The following is a 13,520-nucleotide window of genomic DNA, read 5'->3' on the forward strand; positions in this document are numbered from 1 at the left end:
CCGCGTGTCACACTTAAATGACACCGTCCTCGGGCGCGCAGACCTCGTGCTACAGCCAGAACAGCCCCGGGAAACAAAGGCAGCGGCAACCAGGGCCGGGAGAGTAGGCAACGGCTATCTACTTTCTACAGTCGCAACCGTTAGTTTTTTTCCTCGGCTTCCTTCCCCTCACGAGCGCAGCTTTTAATGTCGTGTGGTACTGCTCGCACTACGCCCACGCCCGTTTGAAAATATTTTGTTTTAGAAAAAAATCCTGCCTGTATATCACCTGCCGTCCTCTTTCTAGTAACCTTAGTAACGCCTCCTCGGAGCATCCCCGCTGAAGCGTCTGTCTCCGATCTGCCTCTCCTCCTCCCTCCATAAAACAGTTCTCATAATTAAAACAAAAATAACTTTCCATCGTTTCACCACCCACACGATACATGCCATTCCAGTACGGGCGGCAGAGGAGCTCATGGAATATGGGAGCAAAGGAAGAACAGGGAATAGGGGAGATTTCACAGGGTCGCAGATTCTCCGCAACCACCTGGCACACGTGAAAAGGAATCTTAAAATATTTCCTTTTCAAAAGAAGAAAAAGACAAAAACGTAGGCAGGAAAATTTAAATTATTTGAGCTCCACCAGGTTCTCCCTGTGTTTTACCTTTTCTACGTTATGATGCCCCATTCTGCTTTGCAGACCAGTTACTGGGTTCACGTCTTGTCTCCCTCCAGCTAACTGATTGATGCTTTTCATCTTTGCTTCCTCTCAGCACCCAACACAGTTCCTTGGAAATCACAAGCGCTAATTAAATATTTGTTGAATCGAACTGGCACGCCACTGACTTTTACAGCGGGCCCATTTTAGAGAAAACCTTGGCACTTAACATACATATCATTTTTACATCTTTTGCACTAAACAGAAGATAATGATATTCAAGGCCCCCTTCTATTCCTGAGAGTAAATTGTAGATCTTTTTTTACTCAATGCAGTGAATGTGATCTCAAAAATCTGTAAGTTAAATTATTGTAAATTCGATTGTTTCAAAATACAATCAGATTATACCGCAATAAAAACATTTATTCAAAAAATGTAAAGGAATAGGTAGCCTCACAATTTAACATTATACTATATTGAGTTACTTTGTCAAGCAGTTCCTTTTTTAGTAAATATCTAAAATCTATATTTAGTTCTTTTATTATTAAAACCAAGCACACCTGTACCTTACATTCAATTTACTTTCTACCGATATTTGACATTTATTTTAATTTTTAATGTTTGTTCATTATGAGAGAGACAGAGAGAGAAAGAGAGAAAGAAAACAGGGGAGGGGCAAAAAGAGAGGGAGAGAGATCCCAAGCAGGCTCTGTGCTCTCAGCGCAGAACCCCATGCAGGGCTCAAGCTAATGAACCTTGAGATCATGACCTGAGCCAAAACCAAAAGTCAGAGGCTCAGCCGACTGAGCCACCCAGGTGCCCCCCCCCACAGTATTTGACATTTAATAGCATTTTTCAACTATTCTTGGTATGTTTTTGTCCATTTTGTCTGTTGCTTCATTTTATTCTTAAAATAAGCCCCATTTTGCACCTGAGAAATAAAAGCACAGAACTTAAAGCCACAGACCTGGTGAAGGTCTAGAACTTGGAGTGCTTGTCTCTCCACAAGACTCAATTTTCTCTGTGTCTCTGTGTCTTTCTCTGTCAGTTTCTCTCTCTTTTTAACTCATTCATTGTGTGGGAAGTAGCTCCTGGTTCTAACATTTTAAGAATTTCAGATCTGTTGCTTCCAGACCATTCCGTCAAAGATTTGCATTTTTCCCTTTGAGGCAACAGCTATTGAAAGAGAAAAAATAGGAAATATATGTTAGGGATAGAACACATGATCTGAACTAAATACAATTTATACAGGATAGAAAACCTCCCTGAACAGAAAATCTCAAGTTTCCAATCACAGCTCAACAACTCGAAAAACACAAATATTTATTAACTGTTTGCTCTGGGCAGAGCACTATTCTAGTTACAGGGTTACAAATATGTAAAAGTCACTCCTTCCTCTCAAAGGTTGACTACCAATCAAGAAAGAATACATAGTGTAATGACAACAGTATATTCTATGGGGGCGCCTGGCTGGCTCAGTCAGTAGAGCATGTAACTCTTGATCTCAGGGTTGTGAGTTTGAGTCCCACATTGGGTGTAGAGATTACTTAACAAATAAAATCCTTAAAGAACAATATACTCTATCATATGCCAAGTACATAGTAAATGGCATAAACCTATGGTTACTAATCTATAAAATGTGTTATTTCAATGAATGTGAACATCTAAATGTGCACCAGTGCCATGTAAGTCAAACAAAGCAACAAAATACTATGATAAGTATGTGGTAGAGTGAGGGAAGTTGGTGTCACTCCTCCCCGTTACCATCACCCTTCACTCTCAACATACATACTCTTATTGCCTACCCTCCCCGCTTTAGGCTGCTCGTAGTAAAGAGCCACATTTCAGAGTCAGCCAGATTTTCTTCCACTTACTAGCTGGGAGATCTTGGGCAAATTATTTAATCTCTGAGTCTTAATTTCTTCATCTACAAAATGGAGATTAAAATAGCAGCTATCTCCTAGGGGGTTAATGAGGTTTAAAATGAAATGAGGCAGCTACATGCTTAGCATCATGTCTAATTCACAATGAGTACATAATAAATGCTACTTGGGGAAACAATCAGATTACAAGCATTCTTTCTCGAGAATAAGCTTAACATTTAACTGCTTCTTGAAGATAGCCCAGAAACAAACCCACACATATATAATCCCATGATTAATGGCATAGTTTTAAGTATGGACTCTTCACTAAGTAGTAATGGGTCAATCGAATAATATGGCAAAAAAAAAATCAGTTTCAGAGAAAACAGGAAAACAACTTCATGATATTTCATATCTTCCTTAGGGCAGAAAAAAATTTCCTAGACAGGACGCACAAGGGGCTAACCATTAAGGAAAAAATAAATTAATTAAAGACTTCTGTTTAGGGATGCCTGGCTGGCTCAGTCAGTGGAGTGAGCAACTCTTAATTTCAGGGTTGGGGGTTCGGGCTCCACATTGAGTATAGAGATTACTTAATAAATCTTTAAAACTAAATAAATAAATAGGGGCACCTGATTGGCTCAGTTGGTTAAGCGTCCGACTCTTGATATCAGCTCAGGTCATGATCTCCCTGTCCTGGGATTGAAACCCCATGTGGGGCTCTGTACTCAGCCCAGGGCCTGCTTGGGATTCTTTCTCCCTCTCTCTGCCCCTCCCCTGCACGCATACACGTGCTTTCTCTCTCTCAAAATACATAAACTTTAAATTAATTAATTAATTAATCAACCAATTAATAATAAATAAAACAAAGGTTTCTGTGCATTTAAAAGATGATTAAAAATGAAAAGTTGATTCATGGGGTGGGAAAAATATTGCAGTATGCACAGTCAACAAATTATCAGGTTATATGAAGAACTTTAAAAATCGTTAAGTAAAAGCCAGAAAGCTAATAGAAAATTTAGTAAAAAGACTTGAACAATTAACAAAATCGGATACCCAAATGGCCAATGCATATCAAACAAAGTGCTCATCTTTACCAGTTATCAGAGAGATGGGAATTAAGAACAGGAGGTATACCATTACACATCCACCAGAATGGCTAAACAGAAAAGACAGATCTAGTGCTGATGAATATATCCTATGTCTCATATATTCCATTCCTCAGCATATTTTCAACAGAAAAGTGTACATATGTTCATTGAAAGACCTGAACTAGAAGACACTAGTTATAAATAACAGTGCTATTTATAAGGAAAAAACTGGAAGCAACCCAAATGTCCCTCAGCAATGGAACAGTTCAATAAGTCATAGTTTATTCCCACAATGGAAGACTACAGAACAATACAAGTGAATAAACTACAACTATACACAACAGCTTAGGTGGATCTCATAAATATAATGATGAGCAGAAGAAACATTGTATATGATGAAATTTGAAGTGGGGTTTGTGAGAAAATGGCTAAGAAAGAATTCTTGAGACTTTTTGGTGCAAAAAGGTGATCTTATTAAAGCATGGGGACAGAACTCGTGGGCAGAAAGAGCTGCACTGGGGTTGTGAGGAGTGACTGATTATATATATTTAAGTTGGTGGAGGGAGGGGAGATAGAGATAAAGTAAGTTTCTAAGGAATTTTGGAAGCAAGGCTTTCAGGACCTTGAGGGGCTAGCTGCTGTTCAGGTAAGGTTACTTTTAGTTTTTAACACAACATAAACATTAAGGCAGTAAGACAACCAGGAGTTCCTTGAGCAAGGTCATGCTTTCTGTTTCAGGTGTCTATCAGTGGGCTACAAAGCTGTAGGCTGTAAGGAGATTTAATTTAAGGCACATTTCTTTCGCCTTTGTGTCCCTCATCAGTCTGTGCAAAAAGAATACATATAACACAATCTTTATATAAAGAACAAAAGCAAAAGTAATCTGTTTATGAGTCAGGATAATGCTTTCCCTGGTGGGAGAAGGTGAGGTGAAGGGGGCACAAGGCCATGGTGGGTAGGGCTTCTGGGGAGACAGCAATATTCTGTTTCTTGATCCTTGCATTCTTGAACCATAGTGGTTCATTTACACCTATGGTTTGTGTACTTTTCTGTATGAATGTTATACTTCAATAAAAAGTTTACATTTAAAAAATTTAACTACTCCCAGAGGTTTTTAAAAACTTTCACTCCAGGGGCGCCTGGGTGGCGCAGTCGGTTAAGCGTCTGACTTCAGCCAGGTCACGATCTTGCGGTCCGTGAGTTCGAGCCCCGCGTCAGGCTCTGGGCTGATGGCTCGGAGCCTGGAGCCTGTTTCCGATTCTGTGTCTCCCTCTCTCTCTGCCCCTCCCCCGTTCATGCTCTGTCTCTCTCTGTCCCAAAAATAAATAAATGTTGAAAAAAAAAATTTAAAAAAAAAAAAAAAACTTTCACTCCAATGGGTAAATGCAAGTATTGGTGATCAAAGCAATGTCAGGCACAATAGAACAGGTTGGGGAGTAGATAGGTGGGATTTCCTGGGGTCCCAGAAATCATGTCATATAAATGCTAGATAGTCAAAGACAGATTTCCTAGGCACTGAGATGGGAGCAACTGGGGGAGAGGGGTGGATCATGGAGGGGGAGCTTTGTAAGTGCTGAGAAAGACTCTAGTCAGTACCCAAAGGACTGAAAGAACCCAGGCCTAGATCCCTTGGCAAGGTCAGCCTGTATTTACCGTACATTTCTAAGTCAGGATCTGGCAGAAGGCAGCTGTACAGCCTCCCTAAGTAGAGCTCAGTCCATGAACAGAGACACAGTCCAATAGGTATCTTTTGCAAGCTGGTCAAAGGTCGGTCACTTGCTTGTGTAAATGCCCGAAGGAAACTGCCAGAGCATGAACACTGTGGTTGGATGGAAGTGAAGCGGAGAGACTGAGCAATATATCAATTACCAAATGAATTGATTGTCATTTTGAGGCCTGCTCCCAGGAGGCAAGAACAGAGACAGGATGTCTATAAAACCCCTCCCTGAGGCAGTCGTGGATAAGGAGGCTTGTGATTAACAGATAGGGAGACACCAGATCAGACGAGATGAGAAGCAGACACCAGGAACACTAAATGTCACCGGAAAACTGGTGCACTTATTTTTTTCATATAATATCTATGGGTATAAAGATTTCATGCCTCACTCAGGAACGTGTGAAGTGGAGAGACTCACTATAATAATGAAGGTGGATGGGTGTTGTATCTCTGCATTCTGCCTCAACAGCTGGCTAGGCCTGGGACCTATAATCATGGAAAATACATAATTCCCCCATCAAGGCTCAAGCTCTCCATGAGGCACAGACACAGAAACAGATCATTAGAGTACAGCGCTGTGGGCAGTGATAGGAATAGACCCAAAAGGCTGTGGAAGCGCCAGGGAGGGGCCTCTAGTCCTAAGAATAGGAAGACTGGAAATGCTTAGGAGACGGAGGACTTGATGTTTATGTTCCAAATGCTTAAACCACAGGTTTAACTCTATCTACAAATTGGACTAACTTTGCATCCAAAAGAAAGGGAAGTATGTCCTCCTAGACTTCCCACATTCACCAGTGACCCCCAACAGCCTCTTTCTCTTCATAAGGTGTAAGCAAGAACTAAGTACGAGTTGATCAAATCGTATGATTTCAGTGTATGGACACAAGTTGATCATGTAGACAGCATGTTAGTATATCAAGTGAAATGTCCAGTGAAGTAGGTCTACTGGATGGTTAAGGATACATGTCAGCATTATTATGTGGGCAGGCAATCATATGTAAATAGTAAGAAATTTTCCAAAATGATGCCTTAATTAACATATTCTCTGAAAGTAAAACTTCTTTGACTGGTTGTCCTGGTACTGAAAGTGATCATTGGTGGTAGGAAATGGAAACACTTAAACATACACAATAATATAAACGACTGAATAGGTTCAGAGGAGCAATGGTAAACAGGAAATGGAGAGCTCATGCTTCTCCTGACTAGGGCTTTAAAAAAAGCAACAGCACCCAAAGTAATATTTGGATCCATAAATAGAACTTTTTCAATGGCACACTTTATTGTCAGGAATTCTGTTAAATACTGTAGGAAACATATAATAGAGATGCAGGCCGGAATTGCTAGAGCACCCCATTTTTCTTGAGAAGTTGGAAATCTGGATTTTTAGATTCAATATTCGGATTTTTAATATTGGCATCGAATTCAAGTTTGAAAATCAAAGCAAAACATCACTTGGAGCAAAACACTTCTGTGAACTGCATTCAGCCCATAGGAAGCAAATTTCCAAGGAGTGGTCCATTATCCTCAGAACGGCATTTTGGAGCCAGTGGTCTGGAAGAAAAGGTTATGAGGCTATCTTGGAGGTAAGTAAGTCTTGGGGATAAGATGTGTTCCTGGCATGTCAAGCAGGAGGACTCTTTCAAGGGAGGAATCAAAAGCCTTAACTAAACACTCAGGAAAGGGGGCTTGAAGGGGTTCCAGCTCGGGCCACAGCAAAGGGTGGTCCCTAAGTTCCTGAGCAGGAGTATCTATGCTCTCTGAGAGGACCAGTGTGACCCTCAGATTGGGGAGATGGAACTCACATCCCAGAACATGCTGACAATGTTGAATTTTACCTGAGCTCTTTGCTCCTAGAAAATAGTGATGATTAAAGGAACCCCTCATTTTTGTTTTTGTTTTGTTTTGTTTTTTTTATTTTTAATTTTTTTTTTCAACGTTTATTTATTTTTGGGACAGAGAGAGACAGAGCATGAACGGGGGAGGGGCAGAGAGAGAGGGAGACACAGAATCGGAAACAGGCTCCAGGCTCTGAGCCATCAGCCCAGAGCCCGACGCGGGGCTCGAACTCACGGACCGCGAGATCGTGACCTGGCTGAAGTCGGACGCCTAACCGACTGCGCCACCCAGGCGCCCCTTGTTTTGTTTTTTGAGAGAGAGAGAGAGAGAGAGAGAGAGAGAGAGAAGGAGAGTCGGGGAGGAGCAGAGGGAGAGGAAGAGAGAGTCTTAAGCAGGCTCCACGCTGAGCATGGAGTCCCATGTGGAGCTCTATCTCCTGACCTGCGATCATGACCTGAACTCAAATCAAGAGTTGGATGCTTAATTGACTGAGCCACCCAGGTGCCCCAGGAATCCCCTCATTTTTGTGTTCTGGAAAACAGCTTACTGCAAAGAATGACTCTTTCCCATATGACTTAGATAAGCCTCCGATGACCCCTGTTTAACCTATGACAAAGTTACACCCAGACCTTCCAAATTCCCATTCTTTGCCTCAGAAATGATGAGCTGAACTGCTTACTCCACTGATCAATTAGAACTCAATGCTTGTTAACCGAACTTTGGTTAAGCTTCTTTCCTTTTTCCAAGTCCCTGAACTTTGGCCCACCTGCAGCATGAGCCAGCATTGAGCCCCTCCTGAGAACGGACTGGCCTTTTAGCATAAAATCGTCTCTGATCTACCATCTGATCATGCCAGCCTTTCATTCCATTTCCCCACACTCAGTTCTTTCCAGCCTTGTTCATGCCTTTCAAAAAAAGACATTTGCCCTGACCTCTGAGACATTTGCAGGTTCTCTCTGTTGCAATAGTCCCTTTCCTCCTTTGTAATAATCTTTGAATAAAAAAAAAGTCTCTCCTAACTACGTCCTGATTTGTTTTCTATTAGACAATGACCTTTTGCAGGCTATACTGTTTAGCACAATTTCTGAAAGTAAAGTGTGTGACTGACAAGGTTCTCTTTATGACCAGACGTATTACTCTACTGGGTGATGATGCCCTCTGACATGACAAGAATTAGACCGTGGCCAATGTGGCCCCCAGTCACTGGACAGTGAGTTAGTTACTAGATGTCAAGAGTAAGGTCGCTAGTCTGCCTTGGCTTCTGCAACACCACACTCTGTTTTCCCTCTTCCCTAGAGTCTATGCCTTCTCAGGCTCCTGGTGTTCTGCAGGGCTAAGGCTGGGTGTTCTTCACTACCTGCAATATCAGACACTGCCATGCTCAGAGGTCCATCTATTTGCTGATGTGGCCCAGTTTATATACTTTTAATGGCTGCATAATACTCATTGCATATATATTACATTTTGTTCATTCATTCATCTGTTGACCAATATTTGGATTGTTTAGACCTTTTGGCTATTGTGAATAAGGATGGCGTGAACATTGGTGTATGAATACCTATTCAAGTCCCTGCTTTCAATTCTTTTGATATACATAGAGAAGTAGAATTGCTGGGTCAGAAGGGAGTTTTATGTTTAACCTTTTGAGAAACCACCAAACTGTTTTCCATAGCAGCAACCATTTTACATTCCTACCTCCTCCACATCCTCATCAATACATGTTATTTTAGAAAATTATTATGATGGCCATCCTAGTGGGCATGAAGTGGTAGCTCATTATAGTTTTGATTTTATTTCTCTAATGACTAATGATATTGAGCACCTTTTCATGTGAGTATTGGGCATTTTTATGTCTTCTTGGGAGAACTGTCTATTCAAGTCCTTTGCCTACTTTTGAATTGGGTTGTTTAGTTTTTTCTGTTGTTGAGTTTTAGTTTCTATAGATTCCAGATATTAATGTCTTTTTTTCCAATGGTTATTTATTTATTTTGAGAGAGAGAGAGACAAGTGTGCATGCATGTGTGAGATGGGGAGGGGCAGGGAGAGAGGGAGAAAGAATCCCAAGTAGCTTCTATACTGTCAGCACAGAGTCTGATGCAGAGCTCAATCCCACAAACCATGAGATCATGACCTGAGCCGAAATCAAGAGTCAGATACTTAACTGACTGAGCCACCCAGGCACCCCCAGATATTAATTTCTTATCAGGTGTATGATTCACACATATTTTCTCCCATTTTATACACTATCTTTTTGCTTTCTTGATGGTATCCTTTAATCCACAAAAGGTGATTTTGACAAGTCCAATTTAAAAAGATAATTTTCTAAAAAGCCAAAATCATGACTCTTGTACAAATATAAAAACACGTATCAGAGATTTTATTTACCTATTTCATGAGGCAACCAGCAAGAATTTACCATCAGTTCAAAGAAGAATTCAAAGAATCCATGCATAAAGGCAATCAGGAAAGCTAAAATGAACTTATGAATAGATGCAAAACTGGTCAATATCCAAGGGCAATAATCAGTTGGACTTCCACCAGACAAAATTCATTCGCATCTCTAGTGACAAAAATCATTTGTATTGCTATCCGTTTTATACAACCTAAATAGTTGTAAAAGAGTTCAAAGACGATGAAAGTCCCAGTAACTCAATAGGGTGCTAGACAGGGCACCTAGTAACTTTTTAATGCCTATTTCAAAGTCTCTCATAATTTTCCCTGATGCCACTCTCAGAGCACCCCTACCACCACTATCTCACCAGAGGCTCTCAGCTTGCCTCGAGTCTTTCAGCCCTGGGACAGCTACTGGGGACAGTTATTGGAGCTCAGGGACTACTCACTGGGTGCCAGGTGGGGAAGGTGCAGCTATCCAGCCATTCCTGCTACAAATACTTAATATCTACTCTAAGCTGGCATTATGCTATGAGCACAGTGGGGATCAAGCAGACTGATCTCAGTCCTTTCGAGCCTTACTGTCCAAATGGGAACAGGAAGAATAGTAAATAAACAAATAAAATACAAACTGATAAATGCAATGAAGGAAAATAGCTGCCAACACAGAATCACCAAGAGGGGCCTGGGTAAGTAGGGCGGTCAGGGCGGCCGCTCTGAAGAGAACATTTAAGCTGAGACTTGACAGATGAAGAGGAGCAGCTACTCCGAGTGTGGACGGTGGCAGGAAGCCAGCAGAGCAGCCAACGCTCCAGTCTGTCTTCACCCTCTGTGCTTCTAGGGATGGGCCTGCAAGCAGCTCAGTTATTGCTTATCCCTGCCCGGGTGTTCAGGAGGCAAGAAAGGCCAAGTCCTGCCCCACCCCACCCCCCACCACCACCCCAGCCAATGGTGTTACTGGCTGCCTTTGAGTCTAAGCTTCCAAAAATGCCAAAGAGAAGGGTCCCTCCCAAACCAGCTTGCCCTCCTTCCTCCTCTGACCCAGTTTCCCTCTGAACTACCCCCATCTGCTAAGTGAAGCCTGAAATGTCTTCCACTTGTGAACAACGGTTGAACCCACATAAAAAGATAAAAGACTTTAAAAATGCAAATAGGCGGCAGAATTAACACGTTAGTGTGACTGTGTAACATGATCGGCTTTTTGCTGAACTGATTGGATTACAAACCTGCAAAGCACAGGGCCCTTAGGGGCAAGAGGAAAGACCCAAGGGTGATGTGGGGTGATGGGGCACCCAAATCGACGTATCATCTGCCTCAGTTTTATACAGAGCCTGGGCAATAGTTCATTGCTGTTCCAAAATCATTTCATGCTGCTCCATGACTCTCACCAGGATGTTGGCACCAGAATGGCTGGGTGGGGAACCATCTGCCTGAGTTGGAGTGCTGCAGGTGGATGGGCTCATGGGGACAGACAGCAGAGGGAGGAGAAGGCGGAGGGCAGAATCTGGGGCCACTGATCCGGGCAGGAGAGGAAGAAGGAGATGGAGAACAACACACTCAGAAAGCCCAGAGAACCAGAAAAAAATGTTGTATCATAGCAACCAAAGGAAATGTTTAAAGAAAGGAAGTGGCCAATTATGTCAATACAGAGGGACTGTTTCTCAAAATGTATGTGGTTCTGGGAACACTCATATCAGAATCATTTGGGGCATGATTAAGAATTCAGATTCCTAAGGTCTCAGCCACACCTTGTTTGGAACCTCTGGCACTAGAACCTGGAATTGGCATTTTAACAGGTGCACAGGGATTCTGATGCATGTTCTGGAGTAATATGTAATACATGGGATGTGGAATCAGAACTGGGTTGGATTCTGGTTTCTTCCCGTAAGCTGTTGGGCAAGTTGTTGAACTTCTCAGAGCCTAGTATTTTTTTTTTTATTTTTTAATGTTTATTTATTTTTGAGAGACAGACAGAGTGTGAGTGGGGGAGGAGCAGAGAGAGAGGGAGACACAGAATCTGAAGCAGGCTCCAGGCTCTGAGCTGTCAGCACAGAGCCTGATGCGGGGCTTGAACTCACGAACCGTGAGATCATGACCTAAGCTGAAGTCGGATGCTTACCAACTGAGCACCTCTCAGAGTACCCCTCAGAGCCTAGTATTTTTAATCTGTAAAATAATACCAGCTTCATAGGGTGGATCTGAGGATGATCTTCACAATGAGATTATATTTATATATATAGCTTACATATTTCAGTGCTTAGTGCAATGCCTGGAATGCCATTGGAATTCAATGAATATCAACTGCTATGGGTACCTAATAAAGAAAGGCCACTATATTTGGGAAGAAGGGTGATTTTCAATTTTCCAGATAGTCTCAATAGAGCAGCTTGGGAAATTTCTGGTACTTTTTATTTTTTTAATATTTTAAATATTTATTTATTTTTGAGAGAGACAGAGAGACAGAGCGTGAGTGGGGGAGGGGCAGAAAGAGATGGAAACACAGAATCCAAAGCAGGTTCCAGGCTCTGAGCTGTCAGCACATAGTCCCCAGGGCTTGAACACATGAGCTGCGAGATCATGACCCAAGCCGAAGTCAGACACTTAACCAACTGAGCCACCAAGGTGCCCTGGGAAATTTCTGGTACTTAGAAAGCAAATACATGGATAAGAAGTAGAAGTAGTAGGTGAAGATCAGGTTCAAGTTCGTATAAATGTGCAGCAGAAGGAAAGACAGTTGGCTTGGTAGTCAGAACTGGGTGATGTTGGTGAGAGAAAGGTTACTATTGGAAGAGTGGTGATGGGAGGGTGCTTGAAGGATGAGGTAAGGACAGTTCAATGGCACAAATATAGGAGGCACTAGAAGAAAACAAGAAGAAGAGCCCAGTCTCAGAGAAGATTAGAAGGAGGTTCAGAGGATGGGTAGTTGGGTGGGTACTAGTTAGAGAAGCTATACCATTTCCCCTGACATCAGAAGAAAGAATTATAACAGGAGTTTAGCAAGTGTGAACCCTGGTCCAGCAGCATCAGTCCCACCAGGAACTGGTTAGAAATGTAGTTTTCCTGCTCCATCACAGACCTACTATATCAGAAATTCTGGAGGATGGGGCAATCTTTGCCTTAACAAGCCCTCCAGGCAATTCCAATGTACCTGAAGCTTGAGAACCACTGGCTTAGGCAAGAGTTGAAGAGGTAGGGATCTTTGAGACAAAGTTATGTAGTGCCCTGTGCAAGCCATCCGCTGAGTATGGAGGTGGCAGAGGGCACAAGCGGAGGCTGAAGGAGCAGGGAAGGAGGCTGGGACAACTATCATAGGAGGGTGCTAAAGATTCGATAAGATATATGCAAGGGTTTCCAAACCACAAGATACTATAAGCAGGTAAGAACATTTCTGTCCTACAATAACAACACATCTGAGGTGACTAAAAAAATAATTCAAAATATTCAAAAGCAACATATTTATAATATGGGAAAACTAAACACTTAATTGCCCAACATTAGGGGAAGGGTTGACAGAGCCCCAAGGCATTTATTAACACCTTGTGCAGATTATGAGAAAATGAGAGAAAATATCTATGATACAATGGGGGGGGGAAGCCTACAATAGTGTTCATATATATAATGACAATTACGTTTTTTAAAAAAGCACTTTGCGGGGGGGATGATTGGAATTTTAAAATAGATTGCCAAAGGCCACCGGATCCAAAGATAGAGCTATTAAACTTGCCACCATAGAAGCTGGGCCATTGGTATGACTAGTCAGAGAGGGCCTCTGGATAAGATGGGCTTTAATCTGGGAGTTGACAGTCATGGGGTGGTGCAGGGACCAGGAGCTGCTTTCCCTCAGTAGCAGTGACTCAGAGCCAGAGCAGATAGGATGGAATCATTTAAGTTGCTTCAGAGTCCTTGAGGCCACCCACTTGTCTGTAGTAGAGGAATGTTACAGAGAATAATAGGAGGGGGATGACATTTTTACACTTGATCTTAGC

The sequence above is a fragment of the Lynx rufus genome, unplaced genomic scaffold (genome assembly GCF_022079265.1).
Source record: "Lynx rufus isolate CCGP_SWC_20201006 ecotype Redwood Valley unplaced genomic scaffold, mLynRuf1.p SCAF_11, whole genome shotgun sequence".
In the NCBI taxonomy this organism is placed as follows: domain Eukaryota; kingdom Metazoa; phylum Chordata; class Mammalia; order Carnivora; family Felidae; genus Lynx; species Lynx rufus.